Below are 14,491 nucleotides of genomic sequence, written 5' to 3'. Positions count from 1 at the left end.
GGAAGTGCCCCAAAACACAACGTGGACACATCAAATTTTCCCAAAGAAAACCAAAACCTAGGTAAAAGACATTGTCATTTGCAACGCCAATAGCTCTAACTCTCACAAATGTGAGACCTTTCGCATTGCAAATGCTTGTTTTTTTGTGCAGGCAAGTGTGCGTGGAGCCTGCTTTGGTTCTTAAGACCTCAGACCTAAAGCAAAGCTTAGACAGAAACATAGCAATGTGCCCTTTGCACACAGTTAGAGATCCTACTAAATGGAGTCATATATAGGTCTGCACGGCCATTTTGCACAATTTTGTTGTGATATAAAGTTTCGGTAGAGCTCAATGAGAGCTGGTAGTTATGGCCGAGTGGTTAAGGTGATGGGCTTGAAATCCTTTGGGGGTTCCCTGCACGGGTTTGAATCCTGCTGACTACCTCTGTTGTTTATTTTAAACCTGATTTTTAAAATAACTGTGAAGAACACATTTACCAACTTTATTTGGGAAGATAGATAATTTACTTTAAATCTTTATTTAACAGAGGTTCGATTTTATTTTGCAGAGAGAAGAGCGGGTGACCGCGTGGGGAGAACAAATGATTTGTTAAACCTTCCATTTGAAGGTGATCTAAGCAGAATGAAGCAAAACAACAGCAGCGCCAATCAGCCGATTTCTTGGAGTCCACGGTTTAGGAGTTTACTTAGAAGGAGACTGTAAAAGAGTTTTAAAATTAGGGACCTATTGGTAGAGTCACTGCTTATGCAAATTGAAGGGTCAGAAGGGAGATGCGTCATTAAGATCTGTAAAAATCCATCTCTGGCAGCGGTGGGATTTGAACCCACGCCTCCAAAGAGACTGGAGCCTTAATCCAGCGCCTTAGACCGCTCGGCCACGCTACCTGTTGCTCTCAGTGTGTCTGTGCACTTCATGAGCACCGTAACCCTGAGTCTCCTCACTTAGTGTGGAAAGTCGAGTTGATAAACCATTTCATGGACATGATTACAATGTCGGGAGGGTGATGTGGTAATTGAAGGTTATCTCTCTTACTCAGTCACTGCACAAGTCTTCTCCCACCTGCTCGGACCTAGTGCAATCACCTTAAAAGACAACACTCTCCGAGCAATGACTTCCAACCAAGGTATAAGCACCTGCTCTACATAGGCAATGTGACTCCATCATTTTCTAATGAAACAAGTGTTCATACTGGTGGGCTCATTTCTTTGGGTGGGATCTAATGAATGAGCAGTTCATTCAAAAATAACCGAGGAGTTGCACGTATTCATGACATCAGCCCTATTGCCGCACCCAGTCTCCCCAACATACTGTTTAGCTTTCCAGTGACGTCATGTCTTGTGTGGCCTATTCACATTCCGCTGTTAATATTTTTTAGCCAATAGAATTTCACAGGCTCCCGTCTTTGAGCTCACATTGAAAAGGCACAAGTCCCAAAATGCAACCGGGTGCTGTTTAAAACTCCAGCACTGGTGGGCGGTGCCCCAGGTGACATGGGGCCCACCTGGATGCTCTGACTGCCTTTCACGTGACAGTCACAGACACACACAGGACAGAGGTTCAAAAGCTATTCTGAAAGAAGTAAGGACAACAGGCCCACGTGAAACTAAACTTTTTAAATAGATGATTTTTGTTTCTATTGACCGGGTTCTCACTCGTTCTGCGCGCCAAGTCAAAAGTAAATGAGCCTCGCAATAAAAATGCACAGAGGATGGTAAAATTCACTTCACTCTGCGCTCGTTGATGCTGAGAGCATGGTTGTCAGCCCGCACGCTTGTTATTTTGATGTGGAATTACTTGATTGCTTTGTGATAATTTTCATTACTCCGAATTGCAAGTTCCCCTACCCCAGTAATAATGTTTGAGGTATTGCTTCCCTACCACACCAACAAGGCCACCCTCTGACCAAGTCCTTTGCCTCTCTTCAGAACTACCATAAGCCCCTCCATGCACTAGGAACTTTTTGCTTGACGACCATCTAGGCGTCCTTGGAATATTGATATTTAGAAGTAACAATGTTTGTTTATTTTAACTAACTGACCTTTTTAGGGTCTCGCTTGATAGACTCTGTAGTATTCAGTAAAGGGCTTGGAGCCCGCATGTCTCTCACCATTTTTTTATTTATGTGGCACTCTTCTTTACAGTTTCCTAATTCATCAAGGCATGTCTTGCATCATTTCCGTTCCTCTCTGTAGAGCAGCGACCAAGCGTTGATTGATTCAGCTTAATCAGTGCCTGACCGCTGCTCCCCACCTGATCAAGGTACTATTTTTTCCTTTTACCTTCTAGTGCCCTGCAAACAGAAGGCTTGTGACTGGCAAAAACATGCCCAGCAGGACAACCAAAACTGTTAAGTTTTAAATTTAAATCGAACTTTCTTTTATTTTGCCAAATCGTCTTTTCCCACGTTCCACGCATGTTTTCTTTTGCTTTTGTTCGTGGGCACTCTTCTCAAAAGATGACGATTAGCTCGTTTAAAATATTGCAAATCAACAGTGTTTCTTTATTATGTGTAAATTCTGAAATTAATCTTTAACACATAATCCTGCGGTACACTTCAATCCATCCCACTCCAATCTTCCCCACTACAATCCACCCCATCCAGACCACTTCACCCACACTAATCCACCTCACTCCAGTCCAAATCACTCACCCGAATCCAATCCATTCTAACTCATCCTATTCCAATCCTCTCCACCCACCCCAAGCAAATCTGTCTCACTCCAATGTGCCCCACTATAATAAAAAACAATCTGCACCACTCCAAAACAATCTGTCCCACTTCGATCCAAAACAATCTGCCCCACTCCACTTCAAAACAATCTCCCCTACTCCAATTCAAAACAATCTACCCCACTGCAATCTGCTGCACTCCAATCAAAAACAAACTACCACACTGCAATCCAAAACAATCTGCCATACTGCAATCGAAAACAATCTGTCCCACCCAAGGCAGTGGTGGCTGGTGCACTTTGAAAGGAGTTGGTGGGAGGGAAAAATAGTTCATCTGAAGCTAAGTGAAGAAATTGGAATAAAATAGTGCATTTTAACCCCTTCGCTGCCAGCCTTTTCCCCCTCAGGTGCCAGGCATTTTTTTGGCTATTTGGGGCAGGGCGCGCTTAGGCCCTCATAGATTTTTGTCCACATAAGCTATCCACGCCAAATTTGCGTCCTTTTTTTCCAACATCCTAGGGATTCTAGAGGTACCCAGACTTTGTGGGTTCCCCTGAAGGAGACCAAGAAATTAGCCAAAATACGGTAAACATTTTGTTTTAAAAAAGAAAAAAATGGAAAAAAGGGCTGGAGAAGAAGGCTTGTGGTTTTTGTCCCTGAAATTGGCATCAACAAAGGGTTTGCACTGCTAAAATCACCAGCTTCCCAGCTTTCAGGGACAGGCAGACTTGAATCAGAAAACCCAATTTTTCAACACAATTTTGGCATTTTACTGGGACATACCCCATTTTTACGATTTTGTGTGCTTTTAGCCTCCTTCCAGTCAGTGACAGAAATGGGTGTGAAACCAATGCTGGGTCCCAGTAACCTAAACATTTTTGAAAAGAAGACAACATTCTGAATTCAGCAATGGGTAACTTGTGTAGATCTTACAAGTGTTTCCTACAGAAAATAACAACTGAAATAAAAAAAAAATATTGAAATTGAGAAGAAAAAAACAGCCATTTTCCTCTACGTTTTACTCTGTAACTTTTTTCTGCAATGTCAGATTTTTGAAAGCAATATACCATTACGCCTGCTGGACTCTTCTGGTTGCGGGGATATATAGGGCTTGTAGGTTCATCAAGAACCCTAGGTATCCAGAGAAAATAAATGAGCTGCACCTTGCAGTGGGTTTTCATTCTATACCGGGTATACTGCAATTAATTTGCCGAAGTATATAGAGTGAAAAAAAGGTATCAAGAAAACCTTTCTATTTCCAAAATGGGCACAAGATAAGGAGTGAAGGAGCAGTGGTTATTTGCACATCTCTGAATTCTGGGGTGCCCACACTAGCATGCGAATTAAAGGGCATTTCTCAAATAGACGTCTTTTTTACACACTGTCTTATATTTGGAAGGAAAAAATGTAGATAAAGACAAGGGGCAGTAACTCTTGTTTTGCTATTCTATGTTTCCCCAAGTCTCCCGATAACATTTTTTACCTCACTTGTGTGGGTAGGCCTAGCGCCCGCGACAGGAAGTGCCCCAAAACACAACGTGGACACATCAAATTTTCCCAAAGAAAACCAAAACCTAGGTAAAAGACATTGTCATTTGCAACGCCAATAGCTCTAACTCTCACAAATGTGAGACCTTTCGCATTGCAAATGCTTGTTTTTTTGTGCAGGCAAGTGTGCGTGGAGCCTGCTTTGGTTCTTAAGACCTCAGACCTAAAGCAAAGCTTAGACAGAAACATAGCAATGTGCCCTTTGCACACAGTTAGAGATCCTACTAAATGGAGTCATATATAGGTCTGCACGGCCATTTTGCACAATTTTGTTGTGATATAAAGTTTCGGTAGAGCTCAATGAGAGCTGGTAGTTATGGCCGAGTGGTTAAGGTGATGGACTTGAAATCCTTTGGGGGTTCCCTGCACGGGTTTGAATCCTGCTGACTACCTCTGTTGTTTATTTTAAACCTGATTTTTAAAATAACTGTGAAGAACACATTTACCAACTTTATTTGGGAAGATAGATAATTTACTTTAAATCTTTATTTAACAGAGGTTCGATTTTATTTTGCAGAGAGAAGAGCGGGTGACCGCGTGGGGAGAACAAATGATTTGTTAAACCTTCCATTTGAAGATGATCTAAGCAGAATGAAGCAAAACAACAGCAGCGCCAATCAGCCGATTTCTTGGAGTCCACGGTTTAGGAGTTTACTTAGAAGGAGACTGTAAAAGAGTTTTACAATTAGGGACCTATTGGTAGAGTCACTGCTTATGCAAATTGAAGGGTCAGAAGGGAGATGCGTCATTAAGATCTGTAAAAATCCATCTCTGGCAGCGGTGGGATTTGAACCCACGCCTCCAAAGAGACTGGAGCCTTAATCCAGGGCCTTAGACCGCTCGGCCACGCTATCTGTTGCTCTCAGTGTGTCTGTGCACTTCATGAGCACCGTAACCCTGAGTCTCCTCACTTAGTGTGGAAAGTCGAGTTGATAAACCATTTCATGGACATGATTACAATGTCGGGAGGGTGATGTGGTAATTGAAGGTTATCTCTCTTACTCAGTCACTGCACAAGTCTTCTCCCACCTGCTCGGACCTAGTGCAATCACCTTAAAAGACAACACTCTCCGAGCAATGACTTCCAACCAAGGTATAAGCACCTGCTCTACATAGGCAATGTGACTCCATCATTTTCTAATGAAACAAGTGTTCATACCGGTGGGCTCATTTCTTTGGGTGGGATCTAATGAATGAGCAGTTCATTCAAAAATAACTGAGGAGTTGCACGTATTCATGACATCAGCCCTATTGCCGCACCCAGTCTCCCCAACATACTGTTTAGCTTTCCAGTGACGTCATGTCTTGTGTGGCCTATTCACATTCCGCTGTTAATATTTTTTAGCCAATAGAATTTCACAGGCTCCCGTCTTTGAGCTCACATTGAAAAGGCACAAGTCCCAAAATGCAACCGGGTGCTGTTTAAAACTCCAGCACTGGTGGGCGGTGCTCCAGGTGACATGGGGTCCACCTGGATGCCCTGACTGCCTTTCACGTGACAGTCACAGACACACACAGGACAGAGGTTCAAAAGCTATTCTGAAAGAAGTAAGGACAACAGGCCCACGTGAAACTAAACTTTTTAAATAGATGATTTTTGTTTCTATTGACCTGGTTCTCACTCGTTCTGCGCGCCAAGTCAAATGTAAATGAGCCTCGCAATAAAAATGCACAGAGGATGGTAAAATTCACTTCACTCTGCGCTCGTTGATGCTGAGAGCATGGTTGTCAGCCCGCACGCTTGTTATTTTGATGTGGAATTACTTGATTGCTTTGTGATAATTTTCATTACTCCGAATTGCAAGTTCCCCTACCCCAGTAATAATGTTTGAGGTATTGCTTCCCTACCACACCAACAAGGCCACCCTCTGACCAAGTCCTTTGCCTCTCTTCAGAACTACCATAAGCCCCTCCATGCACTAGGAACTTTTTGCTTGACGACCATCTAGGCGTCCTTGGAATATTGATTTTTAGAAGTAACAATGTTTGTTTATTTTAACTAACTGACCTTTTTAGGGTCTCGCTTGATAGACTCTGTAGTATTCAGTAAAGGGCTTGGAGCCCGCATGTCTCTCACCATTTTTTTATTTATGTGGCACTCTTCTTTACAGTTTCCTAATTCATCAAGGCATGTCTTGCATCATTTCCGTTCCTCTCTGTAGAGCAGCGACCAAGCGTTGATTGATTCAGCTTAATCAGTGCCTGACCGCTGCTCCCCACCTGATCAAGGTACTATTTTTTCCTTTTACCTTCTAGTGCCCTGCAAACAGAAGGCTTGTGACTGGCAAAAACATGCCCAGCAGGACAACCAAAACTGTTAAGTTTTAAATTTAAATCGAACTTTCTTTTATTTTGCCAAATCGTCTTTTCCCACGTTCCACGCATGTTTTCTTTTGCTTTTGTTCGTGGGCACTCTTCTCAAAAGATGACGATTAGCTCGTTTAAAATATTGCAAATCAACAGTGTTTCTTTATTATGTGTAAATTCTGAAATTAATCTTTAACACATAATCCTGCGGTACACTTCAATCCATCCCACTCCAATCTTCCCCACTACAATCCACCCCATCCAGACCACTTCACCCACACTAATCCACCTCACTCCAGTCCAAATCACTCACCCGAATCCAATCCATTCTAACTCATCCTATTCCAATCCTCTCCACCCACCCCAAGCAAATCTGTCTCACTCCAATGTGCCCCACTATAATAAAAAACAATCTGCACCACTCCAAAACAATCTGTCCCACTTCGATCCAAAACAATCTGCCCCACTCCACTTCAAAACAATCTCCCCTACTCCAATTCAAAACAATCTACCCCACTGCAATCTGCTGCACTCCAATCAAAAACAAACTACCACACTGCAATCCAAAACAATCTGCCATACTGCAATCGAAAACAATCTGTCCCACCCAAGGCAGTGGTGGCTGGTGCACTTTGAAAGGAGTTGGTGGGAGGGAAAAATAGTTCATCTGAAGCTAAGTGAAGAAATTGGAATAAAATAGTGCATTTTAACCCCTTCGCTGCCAGCCTTTTCCCCCTCAGGTGCCAGGCATTTTTTTGGCTATTTGGGGCAGGGCGCGCTTAGGCCCTCATAGATTTTTGTCCACATAAGCTATCCACGCCAAATTTGCGTCCTTTTTTTCCAACATCCTAGGGATTCTAGAGGTACCCAGACTTTGTGGGTTCCCCTGAAGGAGACCAAGAAATTAGCCAAAATACGGTAAACATTTTGTTTTAAAAAAGAAAAAAATGGAAAAAAGGGCTGGAGAAGAAGGCTTGTGGTTTTTGTCCCTGAAATTGGCATCAACAAAGGGTTTGCACTGCTAAAATCACCAGCTTCCCAGCTTTCAGGGACAGGCAGACTTGAATCAGAAAACCCAATTTTTCAACACAATTTTGGCATTTTACTGGGACATACCCCATTTTTACGATTTTGTGTGCTTTTAGCCTCCTTCCAGTCAGTGACAGAAATGGGTGTGAAACCAATGCTGGGTCCCAGTAACCTAAACATTTTTGAAAAGAAGACAACATTCTGAATTCAGCAATGGGTAACTTGTGTAGATCTTACAAGTGTTTCCTACAGAAAATAACAACTGAAATAAAAAAAAAATATTGAAATTGAGAAGAAAAAAACAGCCATTTTCCTCTACGTTTTACTCTGTAACTTTTTTCTGCAATGTCAGATTTTTGAAAGCAATATACCATTACGCCTGCTGGACTCTTCTGGTTGCGGGGATATATAGGGCTTGTAGGTTCATCAAGAACCCTAGGTATCCAGAGAAAATAAATGAGCTGCACCTTGCAGTGGGTTTTCATTCTATACCGGGTATACTGCAATTAATTTGCCGAAGTATATAGAGTGAAAAAAAGGTATCAAGAAAACCTTTCTATTTCCAAAATGGGCACAAGATAAGGAGTGAAGGAGCAGTGGTTATTTGCACATCTCTGAATTCTGGGGTGCCCACACTAGCATGCGAATTAAAGGGCATTTCTCAAATAGACGTCTTTTTTACACACTGTCTTATATTTGGAAGGAAAAAATGTAGATAAAGACAAGGGGCAGTAACTCTTGTTTTGCTATTCTATGTTTCCCCAAGTCTCCCGATAACATTTTTTACCTCACTTGTGTGGGTAGGCCTAGCGCCCGCGACAGGAAGTGCCCCAAAACACAACGTGGACACATCAAATTTTCCCAAAGAAAACCAAAACCTAGGTAAAAGACATTGTCATTTGCAACGCCAATAGCTCTAACTCTCACAAATGTGAGACCTTTCGCATTGCAAATGCTTGTTTTTTTGTGCAGGCAAGTGTGCGTGGAGCCTGCTTTGGTTCTTAAGACCTCAGACCTAAAGCAAAGCTTAGACAGAAACATAGCAATGTGCCCTTTGCACACAGTTAGAGATCCTACTAAATGGAGTCATATATAGGTCTGCACGGCCATTTTGCACAATTTTGTTGTGATATAAAGTTTCGGTAGAGCTCAATGAGAGCTGGTAGTTATGGCCGAGTGGTTAAGGTGATGGACTTGAAATCCTTTGGGGGTTCCCTGCACGGGTTTGAATCCTGCTGACTACCTCTGTTGTTTATTTTAAACCTGATTTTTAAAATAACTGTGAAGAACACATTTACCAACTTTATTTGGGAAGATAGATAATTTACTTTAAATCTTTATTTAACAGAGGTTCGATTTTATTTTGCAGAGAGAAGAGCGGGTGACCGCGTGGGGAGAACAAATGATTTGTTAAACCTTCCATTTGAAGATGATCTAAGCAGAATGAAGCAAAACAACAGCAGCGCCAATCAGCCGATTTCTTGGAGTCCACGGTTTAGGAGTTTACTTAGAAGGAGACTGTAAAAGAGTTTTACAATTAGGGACCTATTGGTAGAGTCACTGCTTATGCAAATTGAAGGGTCAGAAGGGAGATGCGTCATTAAGATCTGTAAAAATCCATCTCTGGCAGCGGTGGGATTTGAACCCACGCCTCCAAAGAGACTGGAGCCTTAATCCAGGGCCTTAGACCGCTCGGCCACGCTACCTGTTGCTCTCAGTGTGTCTGTGCACTTCATGAGCACCGTAACCCTGAGTCTCCTCACTTAGTGTGGAAAGTCGAGTTGATAAACCATTTCATGGACATGATTACAATGTCGGGAGGGTGATGTGGTAATTGAAGGTTATCTCTCTTACTCAGTCACTGCACAAGTCTTCTCCCACCTGCTCGGACCTAGTGCAATCACCTTAAAAGACAACACTCTCCGAGCAATGACTTCCAACCAAGGTATAAGCACCTGCTCTACATAGGCAATGTGACTCCATCATTTTCTAATGAAACAAGTGTTCATACCGGTGGGCTCATTTCTTTGGGTGGGATCTAATGAATGAGCAGTTCATTCAAAAATAACTGAGGAGTTGCACGTATTCATGACATCAGCCCTATTGCCGCACCCAGTCTCCCCAACATACTGTTTAGCTTTCCAGTGACGTCATGTCTTGTGTGGCCTATTCACATTCCGCTGTTAATATTTTTTAGCCAATAGAATTTCACAGGCTCCCGTCTTTGAGCTCACATTGAAAAGGCACAAGTCCCAAAATGCAACCGGGTGCTGTTTAAAACTCCAGCACTGGTGGGCGGTGCTCCAGGTGACATGGGGCCCACCTGGATGCTCTGACTGCCTTTCACGTGACAGTCACAGACACACACAGGACAGAGGTTCAAAAGCTATTCTGAAAGAAGTAAGGACAACAGGCCCACGTGAAACTAAACTTTTTAAATAGATGATTTTTGTTTCTATTGACCGGGTTCTCACTCGTTCTGCGCGCCAAGTCAAATGTAAATGAGCCTCGCAATAAAAATGCACAGAGGATGGTAAAATTCACTTCACTCTGCGCTCGTTGATGCTGAGAGCATGGTTGTCAGCCCGCACGCTTGTTATTTTGATGTGGAATTACTTGATTGCTTTGTGATAATTTTCATTACTCCGAATTGCAAGTTCCCCTACCCCAGTAATAATGTTTGAGGTATTGCTTCCCTACCACACCAACAAGGCCACCCTCTGACCAAGTCCTTTGCCTCTCTTCAGAACTACCATAAGCCCCTCCATGCACTAGGAACTTTTTGCTTGACGACCATCTAGGCGTCCTTGGAATATTGATATTTAGAAGTAACAATGTTTGTTTATTTTAACTAACTGACCTTTTTAGGGTCTCGCTTGATAGACTCTGTAGTATTCAGTAAAGGGCTTGGAGCCCGCATGTCTCTCACCATTTTTTTATTTATGTGGCACTCTTCTTTACAGTTTCCTAATTCATCAAGGCATGTCTTGCATCATTTCCGTTCCTCTCTGTAGAGCAGCGACCAAGCGTTGATTGATTCAGCTTAATCAGTGCCTGACCGCTGCTCCCCACCTGATCAAGGTACTATTTTTTCCTTTTACCTTCTAGTGCCCTGCAAACAGAAGGCTTGTGACTGGCAAAAACATGCCCAGCAGGACAACCAAAACTGTTAAGTTTTAAATTTAAATCGAACTTTCTTTTATTTTGCCAAATCGTCTTTTCCCACGTTCCACGCATGTTTTCTTTTGCTTTTGTTCGTGGGCACTCTTCTCAAAAGATGACGATTAGCTCGTTTAAAATATTGCAAATCAACAGTGTTTCTTTATTAGGTGTAAATTCTGAAATTAATCTTTAACACATAATCCTGCGGTACACTTCAATCCATCCCACTCCAATCTTCCCCACTACAATCCACCCCATCCAGACCACTTCACCCACACTAATCCACCTCACTCCAGTCCAAATCACTCACCCGAATCCAATCCATTCTAACTCATCCTATTCCAATCCTCTCCACCCACCCCAAGCAAATCTGTCTCACTCCAATGTGCCCCACTATAATAAAAAACAATCTGCACCACTCCAAAACAATCTGTCCCACTTCGATCCAAAACAATCTGCCCCACTCCACTTCAAAACAATCTCCCCTACTCCAATTCAAAACAATCTACCCCACTGCAATCTGCTGCACTCCAATCAAAAACAAACTACCACACTGCAATCCAAAACAATCTGCCATACTGCAATCGAAAACAATCTGTCCCACCCAAGGCAGTGGTGGCTGGTGCACTTTGAAAGGAGTTGGTGGGAGGGAAAAATAGTTCATCTGAAGCTAAGTGAAGAAATTGGAATAAAATAGTGCATTTTAACCCCTTCGCTGCCAGCCTTTTCCCCCTCAGGTGCCAGGCATTTTTTTGGCTATTTGGGGCAGGGCGCGCTTAGGCCCTCATAGATTTTTGTCCACATAAGCTATCCACGCCAAATTTGCGTCCTTTTTTTCCAACATCCTAGGGATTCTAGAGGTACCCAGACTTTGTGGGTTCCCCTGAAGGAGACCAAGAAATTAGCCAAAATACGGTAAACATTTTGTTTTAAAAAAGAAAAAAATGGAAAAAAGGGCTGGAGAAGAAGGCTTGTGGTTTTTGTCCCTGAAATTGGCATCAACAAAGGGTTTGCACTGCTAAAATCACCAGCTTCCCAGCTTTCAGGGACAGGCAGACTTGAATCAGAAAACCCAATTTTTCAACACAATTTTGGCATTTTACTGGGACATACCCCATTTTTACGATTTTGTGTGCTTTTAGCCTCCTTCCAGTCAGTGACAGAAATGGGTGTGAAACCAATGCTGGGTCCCAGTAACCTAAACATTTTTGAAAAGAAGACAACATTCTGAATTCAGCAATGGGTAACTTGTGTAGATCTTACAAGTGTTTCCTACAGAAAATAACAACTGAAATAAAAAAAAAATATTGAAATTGAGAAGAAAAAAACAGCCATTTTCCTCTACGTTTTACTCTGTAACTTTTTTCTGCAATGTCAGATTTTTGAAAGCAATATACCATTACGCCTGCTGGACTCTTCTGGTTGCGGGGATATATAGGGCTTGTAGGTTCATCAAGAACCCTAGGTATCCAGAGAAAATAAATGAGCTGCACCTTGCAGTGGGTTTTCATTCTATACCGGGTATACTGCAATTAATTTGCCGAAGTATATAGAGTGAAAAAAAGGTATCAAGAAAACCTTTCTATTTCCAAAATGGGCACAAGATAAGGAGTGAAGGAGCAGTGGTTATTTGCACATCTCTGAATTCTGGGGTGCCCACACTAGCATGCGAATTAAAGGGCATTTCTCAAATAGACGTCTTTTTTACACACTGTCTTATATTTGGAAGGAAAAAATGTAGATAAAGACAAGGGGCAGTAACTCTTGTTTTGCTATTCTATGTTTCCCCAAGTCTCCCGATAACATTTTTTACCTCACTTGTGTGGGTAGGCCTAGCGCCCGCGACAGGAAGTGCCCCAAAACACAACGTGGACACATCAAATTTTCCCAAAGAAAACCAAAACCTAGGTAAAAGACATTGTCATTTGCAACGCCAATAGCTCTAACTCTCACAAATGTGAGACCTTTCGCATTGCAAATGCTTGTTTTTTTGTGCAGGCAAGTGTGCGTGGAGCCTGCTTTGGTTCTTAAGACCTCAGACCTAAAGCAAAGCTTAGACAGAAACATAGCAATGTGCCCTTTGCACACAGTTAGAGATCCTACTAAATGGAGTCATATATAGGTCTGCACGGCCATTTTGCACAATTTTGTTGTGATATAAAGTTTCGGTAGAGCTCAATGAGAGCTGGTAGTTATGGCCGAGTGGTTAAGGTGATGGACTTGAAATCCTTTGGGGGTTCCCTGCACGGGTTTGAATCCTGCTGACTACCTCTGTTGTTTATTTTAAACCTGATTTTTAAAATAACTGTGAAGAACACATTTACCAACTTTATTTGGGAAGATAGATAATTTACTTTAAATCTTTATTTAACAGAGGTTCGATTTTATTTTGCAGAGAGAAGAGCGGGTGACCGCGTGGGGAGAACAAATGATTTGTTAAACCTTCCATTTGAAGATGATCTAAGCAGAATGAAGCAAAACAACAGCAGCGCCAATCAGCCGATTTCTTGGAGTCCACGGTTTAGGAGTTTACTTAGAAGGAGACTGTAAAAGAGTTTTACAATTAGGGACCTATTGGTAGAGTCACTGCTTATGCAAATTGAAGGGTCAGAAGGGAGATGCGTCATTAAGATCTGTAAAAATCCATCTCTGGCAGCGGTGGGATTTGAACCCACGCCTCCAAAGAGACTGGAGCCTTAATCCAGGGCCTTAGACCGCTCGGCCACGCTACCTGTTGCTCTCAGTGTGTCTGTGCACTTCATGAGCACCGTAACCCTGAGTCTCCTCACTTAGTGTGGAAAGTCGAGTTGATAAACCATTTCATGGACATGATTACAATGTCGGGAGGGTGATGTGGTAATTGAAGGTTATCTCTCTTACTCAGTCACTGCACAAGTCTTCTCCCACCTGCTCGGACCTAGTGCAATCACCTTAAAAGACAACACTCTCCGAGCAATGACTTCCAACCAAGGTATAAGCACCTGCTCTACATAGGCAATGTGACTCCATCATTTTCTAATGAAACAAGTGTTCATACCGGTGGGCTCATTTCTTTGGGTGGGATCTAATGAATGAGCAGTTCATTCAAAAATAACTGAGGAGTTGCACGTATTCATGACATCAGCCCTATTGCCGCACCCAGTCTCCCCAACATACTGTTTAGCTTTCCAGTGACGTCATGTCTTGTGTGGCCTATTCACATTCCGCTGTTAATATTTTTTAGCCAATAGAATTTCACAGGCTCCCGTCTTTGAGCTCACATTGAAAAGGCACAAGTCCCAAAATGCAACCGGGTGCTGTTTAAAACTCCAGCACTGGTGGGCGGTGCTCCAGGTGACATGGGGTCCACCTGGATGCCCTGACTGCCTTTCACGTGACAGTCACAGACACACACAGGACAGAGGTTCAAAAGCTATTCTGAAAGAAGTAAGGACAACAGGCCCACGTGAAACTAAACTTTTTAAATAGATGATTTTTGTTTCTATTGACCTGGTTCTCACTCGTTCTGCGCGCCAAGTCAAATGTAAATGAGCCTCGCAATAAAAATGCACAGAGGATGGTAAAATTCACTTCACTCTGCGCTCGTTGATGCTGAGAGCATGGTTGTCAGCCCGCACGCTTGTTATTTTGATGTGGAATTACTTGATTGCTTTGTGATAATTTTCATTACTCCGAATTGCAAGTTCCCCTACCCCAGTAATAATGTTTGAGGTATTGCTTCCCTACCACACCAACAAGGCCACCCTCTGACCAAGTCCTTTGCCTCTCTTCAGA

The 14,491-nt window shown here is 42.6% G+C and overlaps 7 non-coding genes across 7 annotated transcripts; 3 read left to right on the top strand and 4 right to left on the bottom strand.

Moving 5' to 3' along the window:
- Positions 1-803: 803 nt before the first annotated feature.
- Positions 804-885, bottom strand: TRNAL-AAG (transfer RNA leucine (anticodon AAG)). The gene has a single exon. It is a non-coding gene; the product is annotated as a tRNA-Leu (tRNA).
- Positions 886-4,529: 3,644 nt separating this feature from the next.
- TRNAS-UGA (transfer RNA serine (anticodon UGA)) lies at positions 4,530-4,611 on the top strand. Its single transcript has one exon. It is a non-coding gene; the product is annotated as a tRNA-Ser (tRNA).
- Positions 4,612-4,991: 380 nt separating this feature from the next.
- Positions 4,992-5,073, bottom strand: TRNAL-AAG (transfer RNA leucine (anticodon AAG)). Its single transcript has one exon. It is a non-coding gene; the product is annotated as a tRNA-Leu (tRNA).
- A 3,644-nt stretch (positions 5,074-8,717) lies between these two features.
- TRNAS-UGA (transfer RNA serine (anticodon UGA)) lies at positions 8,718-8,799 on the top strand. The gene has a single exon. It is a non-coding gene; the product is annotated as a tRNA-Ser (tRNA).
- A 380-nt stretch (positions 8,800-9,179) lies between these two features.
- On the bottom strand, positions 9,180-9,261 carry TRNAL-AAG (transfer RNA leucine (anticodon AAG)). Its single transcript has one exon. It is a non-coding gene; the product is annotated as a tRNA-Leu (tRNA).
- A 3,644-nt stretch (positions 9,262-12,905) lies between these two features.
- TRNAS-UGA (transfer RNA serine (anticodon UGA)) lies at positions 12,906-12,987 on the top strand. Its single transcript has one exon. It is a non-coding gene; the product is annotated as a tRNA-Ser (tRNA).
- Positions 12,988-13,367: 380 nt separating this feature from the next.
- On the bottom strand, positions 13,368-13,449 carry TRNAL-AAG (transfer RNA leucine (anticodon AAG)). Its single transcript has one exon. It is a non-coding gene; the product is annotated as a tRNA-Leu (tRNA).
- Between the last annotated feature and the right edge of the window lie 1,042 nt (positions 13,450-14,491).

Source organism: Pleurodeles waltl, chromosome 12 (genome assembly GCF_031143425.1).
Source record: "Pleurodeles waltl isolate 20211129_DDA chromosome 12, aPleWal1.hap1.20221129, whole genome shotgun sequence".
Taxonomy (NCBI): Eukaryota; Metazoa; Chordata; class Amphibia; order Caudata; family Salamandridae; genus Pleurodeles; species Pleurodeles waltl.
The sequence above is the reverse complement of the archived record's forward strand: the minus strand, read 5'-3'. Positions and strand labels throughout refer to the sequence as shown.